Raw genomic sequence first — 9,311 nt, forward strand, 5'->3', positions numbered from 1 at the left:
GAGAGCGGATCGAAGCAATTGGACGACCAAGAGAGATATGGACGAAGCGACAGGACGAGTTCCGGTAGCACTTTTATGAACGAGATGCAGCAGGTCGGGAGGAATAACTATTTCTATTCGAGTGGGGAGAAATCGATCTATTTGCAGGTGACAGAAAAAGGGCAATTGAAGCTGAAGGCGGAGGATGGATAGGAATAATCAATTCATAGCCTTTTCATTCATTTATTAATGAAAAATTCATAAGGGGCTGAAAATGATTTATAGCTAGCTGGAATGGGAATAGAGATCTAAGTTCCGCCTTGACTGTGATAAGGAAGTCCGTAAAACCATCGCAGTTTATACCCACTTAACTCTCTAAATTTGGACCCACCTCCCTCTCGCAGTTCATATATACCTACCTATCTTAATTTTGAATCACCTCCCTCTCGCAGTTGAACCCACTTAGCTTTCGCAGTTTATCTTCAATTTCCCTCCTCACCAATACTATTTACCCACCCACCCCAATCCCTGAAGGATGGCTTGCCCTCCTCGACCTCGTAACCTCGGCCGAGTCGATGGCGGCCTTTAGTCGAGAGTTCGGCAAGCTCACCCTACCAGGCCTTGACTTTTGAATTCAGGCGCTCAGGCCCAAGCTGGAGGGAACATTACTAATTACTAAAATTCCCTCTCCTTATCAGTCGAGCCTGCTTACGCATCCTCTAAAAGAAACATAAGTTTCGGCCCCGATGGATGAATCATACTCGGACCCCCCTCCACACGAGGGTTTGCTTTATAAAGAAATGCATCTAAGAAGGTTTTTTCATTATAGAAGCAGCGCTTAGCACACTAAGCCGAACTACAATATACTTACGTTGATATGCAATGAGAGGAACAGAGCATGGAGAATTAGGTGCCAAACTGCCTTTATTGATTTGATCGATGGCCAGTTGAGAGGGGCAGTCCCACGGACGGAAGGGGCCAACTTATTGAGGCAGAGAAAGGGGTGGTCCTTCGGACGGAAGGATGGAGGGATGGAGGGGCAGGGGCGGCAGACAGACCATTTGGAAGGGACAGGAAAGGAAAGGACGGAATCCCTTTTGCCTTGAACCGGGAAGAGAAGAAGGAGCCTCTCGCTTTAAGCCTTTTGAACCACCAGCCAAGAGGCCCGGAGGGATTTATCGCTCACCTTCCCCAAAGAAGTGAGGGACTCGGCCGAGGTTACGAGGTCGAGGAAGGAATCAGCCTTTAAACAGGAACCTTCAGCCTAACCAAGTACCACAGAAGCCCGCCTTCACCTTTCGCCTTTTGCCGTAAGCCTCTCACCTTTCACCTTCAGCCATGGGCCTAAAGCCATGAGCCTTTCACCTTAAGCTCACCATAAGCCTTAAGCCTTCCACCTCCAACCTTCCACCCCCAACAGCCAACCAAGCCCAATAGCCCCTAACGCTGGGAAGAAGAAGGGAAGAGAATACCTCTCCTTTGTCGAGAGTTCGGCAGGCTCACCCTCACACCAAGAGAAAGTGACTAATGCTAGTTATATATGAGTCACCTGTTGAGCATCATACGCCATTCATAGCCCATAAGCACCAGTCAGAGCCACTCATAGCCTGTTCTCATTGATGATAGCCGGTAGTCGCTTGAAAGTCATAGCCGATAGATGGATGGTCATAGACATATGGGGGCATACAATAGCCGATCATTTACAGATGGCATTGCCAGGAGTCATTGCTGATAGACGATAGCCAGTTCTCATTGCCGAGAGACAATCATAGACAGGAGGTGGTTGCCAGTGGTCGCCATAGGCAGTCTCATTGCCATAGGGTGGGTCAGCCAATTGCCGATAGCCTCTAGTCATTGCTTTCAGGTCATTGCCAATAGAAAAAGGAGTTCCCCATATTCCTGCACGAAACTTACCGCTACGGAACACACGTTCCTACATCGACTGGATGCAATGTCGATGCGTTACATACGATGATTCACAATTCGACGATTATATGCCATTCATAGCCCATAAGCACAGTCATAGCCAGTTATAGCTAGTAGTCAGAGCTGTAGCCAGTAGTCATAGCCAGTCATAGCCGATCATAGTCGATCATAGCTGCTGATAATAGCTGCCGATCATTGCTACTAGTACTTTCCAGTCATAGCTCTAGTCATTGCCAGTATCATTGACACTAGGTCATTGGTCATAGCAGCTAGTCAGTGCCAGTATCATTTAAGCCTTAAGGTCTTCGACAGTCTCATTGATTGCTGGAAGCTCTAGTCATTGCCAGTAGTCATAGACAGTCATAGCTGTGCCGATCAAAGAAGTCGATCATAGCCAGGAAAGAGGCCTAGCCATAAGGTCTAGCCAGTCGTAGCAGGAGCCTTAAGGTCATTGCTAGAAGCTCCGTGATAGAAGCTCTAGTCTTTGCTTTAGACTTTCAGTGCTACAAGCTATAGGAATTGCCAATCATACCAGTCGCCGGGCTGGGACACTCCGCTTGGCTACTCTCTACTTGGCCACTATACTTGGATGGGCTACTCTACTCGGATCGGATTGGATCAGGGGATGGAGAGATCTTTATCGATGAAATTGATTCATTGCCAACAGAGACAGAGCGGGGTGGACTACGGATGGTTCGAAACTGACCCGGCACGGGATGGCACGGCACACGGATGGTACAGTCACGGTACAGCACTAGAGATTAACTACACCTGGGTCTCCAATAAATAGCCCCCATGCCAACCGGTTTAGACAGCCCATATAGGGACACAAACAAGCAGGGTTCACGTTGACAACACTGCGAGGATGTGAGTGCACCGATTAGGAGTGAGTTATTGGATTGATGGCCTACATCTACCGGAATGGGTTTTCCACTGGACGGATCGATACAGACCCAAGAGTGTGGTGCAACAATTACCCTTAAAACCAATACTCCCTGGCATGACGTGTTCCCACCGGACGGACCTGGACCCCACACAAGAAAGGTCACCAATGGATAAATAGCGATAGATCCATAGAATGAAGTTCAATTCCGTTCAAGCCATGAAATACAGACGTTCAGTTAAGGAAGTCTTCACTATCAGAGAAAAGGCCTAGCGAAAGCGTCGGAACTTTACCTCCAAAGGCGGCCAGAACTCTAAGCCAGCCAGTAACTACCAGTAAACCACGATCATAGTGCCTGTTGGGTTGTAAGTAAGTCGGGTCCTAATTGGTTACGGTACGGCGGTTGGTCAGAAAGTGGTTCGAAGCAGAAAAGAGAAAAGTTGGAAGGTCCCGGAGGGGCTTGCGCTTCCTAGTGCAAGGAAGGTGAAATAAAGGAAAGCAAGGTCCCGGAGGGGCTTGCGCTTCCTAGTGCAAGGGAGAGTCGAAGAAGCCTAAGAGAGGTATTCGAATGTTCCCAGCTATAAAGACTAGCAAGACTAGTTAGTCCCATCCATTTACCATTAATTCCCGCGATCCCAGTTAGTGAAAGAAAATGGTAGCTAATTTCTTTATAGGGGGAAAAGGCTTCACTGTTCAAGCCGGTAGGTAGGAAAGAAGAAAGAAGCAGCTAGGAAGCATCGAACAATAGGTTGAAACACTGAAAAAGCCCCTAAAAAAGTGATGGAAGGAAGGTCCGGAGGGTCTTGCGCTTCCGAGTGCAAGGAAACATAACTTGAAATAGAAATTGGGGCATGCTGTACCTTCCTAATCCATCCTGGCATAAGGTAATAAGGTAAGTGTGGTTGGGCATAACTTCTTCATCTCCTCGTATTTCGGCATAAGTGAAAGTCTATAACCATATGCTCGTAAGTAAAGAGTTATATATCTGCCATACTCTACCTACTTATAATACTTATGACGGAAACTTTTGTATGTCTATCTCGCTTCGCCCGCCCTTATCCTGAAAAACTCTAGTGTCTTACTGAACTGATAGCCCTTTTGGATTTGAAACCCCTTTAGTTTCGAGGTTTCATCCCATTTCCCCTTTCTACCGGGGCTTACCCCTACGGAACCTTAGTTACTACATAACTTACCGCTATGGAACACAGGAGGCTCCTACCTCGAATGGATTGAAGGTCCCGGAGGGGCTTGCGCTTCCTAGTGCAAGGACCCTTTAGGGGGCTCGACTGATAAGGAGAGGAATGACGATGCGTTACATACGTTTATTCCATATTTGAGGATCATATGCAACAGACAGTGGATATATGAATCGTTCACCAAAAGCTGATAAAAAGCTAGAAACCTAAGAGATAGGGGCCAAATAGAGAAGAGAGCCATTAGGTCAGGGAGAGGGGATAGGTTGCTCCGCGACTATCAGAGAATCGCTCACCTTCGGTTGCTCCGCGACTACTCCACGCCTTACGAGTCACGCTACTGCCTTTCAGGTTCACCCTATCCCTTTTTTCCCTTCGCTCAGTGCCGGATTAACCAGTACGAGCACCAGATACACCAGGTAAAGATCCAGAGCCACCGGGTTCAGATCCATATCCATAACGAGACCCAGTTCCTTATGTTCATGATGCTGGTAGAGATCTAGACTTTCGTGATCCAGATTATGATGTTCCAGATGATCGAGACCCAGCTTTTTCTCTTGTTGATCGAACATAAGCACTTATAGCACCAGCATAAGAACCAGAAGCAAAGGTGGAGCCTGTTGATTCAGTGGACCCATAAGGCAGCACCTGTTGAAGAATCAATTGATTGAATGGTATGGTATTATTAGTAGTGGTTGACCAATGAACAAATAGTTTGAAAGCGAGGTTGACCTGGAATCAGTAGATTCTGCAGTAGCTTAAGCAGTAGGTCCAGTTCGAGGTGCAATTGATCCGGAGCCAGTGAATGATCCAGTGGCATATTCAGCAAGCAACAAAGGAAGGTAGCATATCCAAATCCAAGTTATGGGTGAACTACTCATTCGAAGAGAGAAAGAGTCACTTTATTGGACGCTCCACTTTAGAAGCGCTCTTTGAGGGGAATAAATCAAGGGCCAGGACCTTACGCGGAGCTCAGGCTTGAGGGAATAAAATGGGGATGCTTTCTAGCTCAGGTAAAATCAGGACATTTCCACACGACCAGCAGCAGAACCGGCACTATGGCTCCCCAACAGCATATTAGCGTAAGAGTAACAAGGTTCCATTACATCTCTGAAGAACAAAAGAGTTAGTTCCTTCTGTTTGGCTGCTCATTCTGTATGAACAATGATCCGTTAGTGGGCGGTAGTTTTTTGTTGGTCTGGAAACGATTTCCCATTTCCTTCACCGGGGCTGTCGAAGTCCAATCCCTTTTCATGGTGTTCTGCCTCCGGAGGGGATCATGGGAAAGTGAAAAAGCCATGCCCTTTCTTTCGACTCCCTCCTTACTCTCCTAAGCGGACCCGTTGGATCCTGCCCTGATAACCATGCAGCATATATAAAGCTAACCGGATATTTATTCACGCACTCGTTTCTCGCTCACGCACTCGTTTCCCGCTCAACCACACCACAGGTTTTTTGGCGACTCGTGATGAACAGGTTCTTCTTAATAGTTCATTCGTCCATCAATCCATCCATCACTGGTTTAGTTGTTTATCTCTCTTGAACCCCCTCATAATGGGAAGGTAGCAATCAATAAATCATGTTCCAGAAGTTTCACCCGTACTGACTCGCCGCTCTCGTCCTGACTCCTCAGCTCACCGGACCGTATCAGATAAGACTAACCGTACTCCATATGCTATGAGATTTTTGGGTATTATGTACATGTCCTTTCTTCCCGCTGATCTTTTCCTGGGTATGGCAGTGAGTTGAAGTTTATCTCAATTATCCTGGCGAAGGATGATATGGTTCCTCTAATCTAGTTTTTTTGTTCTTGAACGTATCCGATATATGCTGATCTATGATCCACTGATATATCGGAGTCTATGTCTTTCTAGTTTAAGTCGAACTGTTGCTTTTTCTAAAACAACATATGTATATCCTATCTATTTTATACTCTGCAGACTCTTTTATATCTCTTATATAAATAATATTACGCTTTATGCCTTGAAAAACATCAGAAAGTAAATATGTAAGCGCATCCAGTGTCAACTGGAAGCCTGTAACCCATTTTAAACGCTCTATGTAAGCGCCTCCAGTGGCAACTGGAAGCACCCATTTTAAACGCTCGTTGAACTATTAAAGACGCATGAATGAATGAAATGATTTAAGTGAGAGCAGCTCAAAATATCGAATAGATTCTTTATTGCCATTAATCTAAACATGTGGTCAGAAATGAATGTTGTGACAGAACGGAACCTGCATCCATAATAATATTGTTCAATTTTTTTAATACCTAATAAAGATCAACCTATTTTATCCCTTTCTAAGTCGTAACTTTGGAAACAAAATACATAATTATTAATAACAAAAGAGGATACGCAACGCATTACATCCATCATGATCCATTGAAACCACTTGTTATTTAATATCCATCTCTTTAACACTATTATCAGAAATGGATGAACTGTTACCCCTAACAACAAACAAAGCCCAACAGTAGTGGAAATACTTATCTACCCCTAGCCGTGGACAGGAGTGGCTAACCCGGGTGGAGGGGAATTAAAGGAGGGGAAGCGAGGAAGTGGAAGACGGGGAGTAAAACGTGGTCGCAGTGGCGGGGTTGAACCACCCAGAGACGGTGGCGCCAAACCACGCAATGGAGGAAAATGAAAAGGCGGAATTGTGGGAAGTCCAATCCCACCACTGCCCGGAAGCTGCAACAACGATCGCCTTCTGCTCTCACCATTCTTTGATGCTGCAGGATCCCTCGAGGTACCACCCGCACTGCTCATAAATAGAATCACCGCGAATGCGGCAACAGCCAATAATTTCGCCGAGCGCTGCATTTTCACAGAAATGGATGTGTGGAATGCACAGATCTACCATCTATATATAATCTTCTTTTATAATACCCAGTAGCTCAGCTGCACGCTGTCTCAGTTGCCTCTGACATCGCCATGGATTCAGCAATCAATGACCGAAAAAGAACAACTACTCCACTGCTTATCATTCATGGCCGACGAGGGCATGTGAATCTGGTTTGGTAATGTCTGGATTTTTTTGTTGTCTTTTAACTCAAAAAAATCACACCTGGAGTACCTTAATTTTACACGGGATCAGACCACATAGCATGTGGAGAACAACCATTGAACCACATCCTCCACACAAAATTGTTAAAATTACAAATTGAGAGTTGGGTAGAATTCAACGACTCCATTTCTGCAACATTAATCATCTCTAAATTATGGCATGCACCTTACCCCACGCCGCAAAACGTTAGGTGGTACTGTACAATAAGTTATGGTTCGCTTGTCTGGCAGTACGAAACTAAATAACAGCAAAATGTAGAATCAGTTGCGTTATATGAAGGGTATAGACGTTCTGTTTCATAACAAATCATAAGACATGTCTTCCCACTACCGACTTAAGGGGTCATCGTAGGATTTGTGTAACCAGGCGGTTTCTTACCATTCTACGTGAAATTTTGACGTGATACCAAAAATTTAGAATCAGTACGCGTTCTGTTTAATAAGAAATCATGCAATCATAATACATGTCTTCCCACTACCGAGACTTGTGATTCACTTAAAGGGATTGAGGAGATTTGAATTAGACCAACTCAACTCAACGAATCTTGTTATGTAAAATTATAATTTCATCGCAATATAAATTGTTATTTCAAATTAATTTTAAAATTTGATATATATATTAATTTTAAAATTTTAAATTTTAAATCAGATACTTTACTTTATGTTAAATAATAATTATATAGATTAAATTTTTTATTCTATTAGTTTGCTTCAAGAGAAACGGAAGGTTTAACATATATATTAGTTTGCTTCAAGAGAAACCAAAGGTTTAACATATATTCAGATCTTGAAGTTGCTAAGATCTTGTTTAATTAAAGCATCTTGTAAATAAAAACTTACAAAAATACACTGGTTGTGTCAAACTTCTACTTACATGGACTATGATAAGATTATTAGTGCTGCAAGATGGAAAAAACCAGTGAGTCATAATAATTATTGGACATAATCTCCAAGCATTGCCCTAGTTAGCCACTATTCTCATCTAAGGAGAAGGAGATGTTGGTTGATCTCCTCCAACATGCGGTCTATAGTGTCTCCAGTTCTGCCATTTTGATAAATTCTCTTGCTAAGTTCTCTGGTACCTTCCTATACCCCGGAACACCAGCCCCTAATCACTCTACTAGATATCATAAAATTTGATTTTCCATAACCCTCTAAATTACAATTTGTACAATTCTTTTGAAATGAACATTGATAATTGAAATACTCCATACCAAAATTCCCAATTTCTATCTTCTTATAATCCCATTTTCTATCTTCTTATAATCTGCAGACAGTGAGATGCAAAATCATCTCTAAACTACAGTAGTGAGATGCAAAAGCATCTCTGAACCACAGTACAACCTTTTTATAGTGTGCAGATGGTACGTGGCAAAATCATCACCCAAATACAGTACACTTTTAAGAAACGTCTGCAACTAGCAATTGTCCCAAAAAGTACAAAGAGAGGCCGATAGAAGTATTAAATTGGAATTGTTGAATTTTTCTAAAAAAGTTAATTGGTTTGTGGAAAACCTTGTTTTCTTGAACTGGATCATTGTGAAATTACTTTTCTTTAAATCTAAAAGCAAAATTAAAACAGAATAAATGAGCATCAAATTCATGGTTCTGAATGGTGCATAACCTACACTAACCTTCAAAGGAATGATTAATAATTTTCTTTCCTTTAGATCCTACTCATACCTGACATAACAGAACTTGATAAAAGACTCTCAGCATCAAATCTCGTAGGCAATTTCACTACTTTTGGACCATTCACCCTAGAAGATTGATCTGTCACTTGTTGATCTGAAGTTGCACAATTTTCCAGATCCGGAAGTACCCATCTTTTCCGTGGCTGGCTTCCACTTTTTAGAGTGGTGTTGAGAGATTTTCCAGGAGAAGCACCTCGAACTGTGGACTTAATGTCATTGGGGATGCCTGTATCAGCCACCTGTTTCCATAGGGACTGAGTTTCTACTCCATTCTTCGAATCATAAAATTCTTTCAGAGACAGAAGACAGTCTACAACAGTCACCATATTACCCTGAAAACATCCACAGATGCGAAGGCTAAGAAAGCGAAACAGATGATTCTATACAGGTAACATCCAGAAGAAAAGGCCAAGTAATCCTGCTTGTTCCAAATCAGAAGCTTCAAAAGTTGGCAGCCTTAAATCATCTATAGCCACCAGGAAATTCCTGACATTCTCGAACCGCAGAATGCGCAACACCTTCAGTAGTTGCTAGGCCTGGTTTTGATACATTCTGCAAGAAATTGTCC

The sequence above is a fragment of the Pinus tabuliformis genome, chromosome 2_1, assembly GCF_031772625.1.
Source record: "Pinus tabuliformis cultivar Carrire ecotype Pingquan chromosome 2_1, CPIR1, whole genome shotgun sequence".
Lineage (NCBI taxonomy): Eukaryota > Viridiplantae > Streptophyta > Pinopsida > Pinales > Pinaceae > Pinus > Pinus tabuliformis.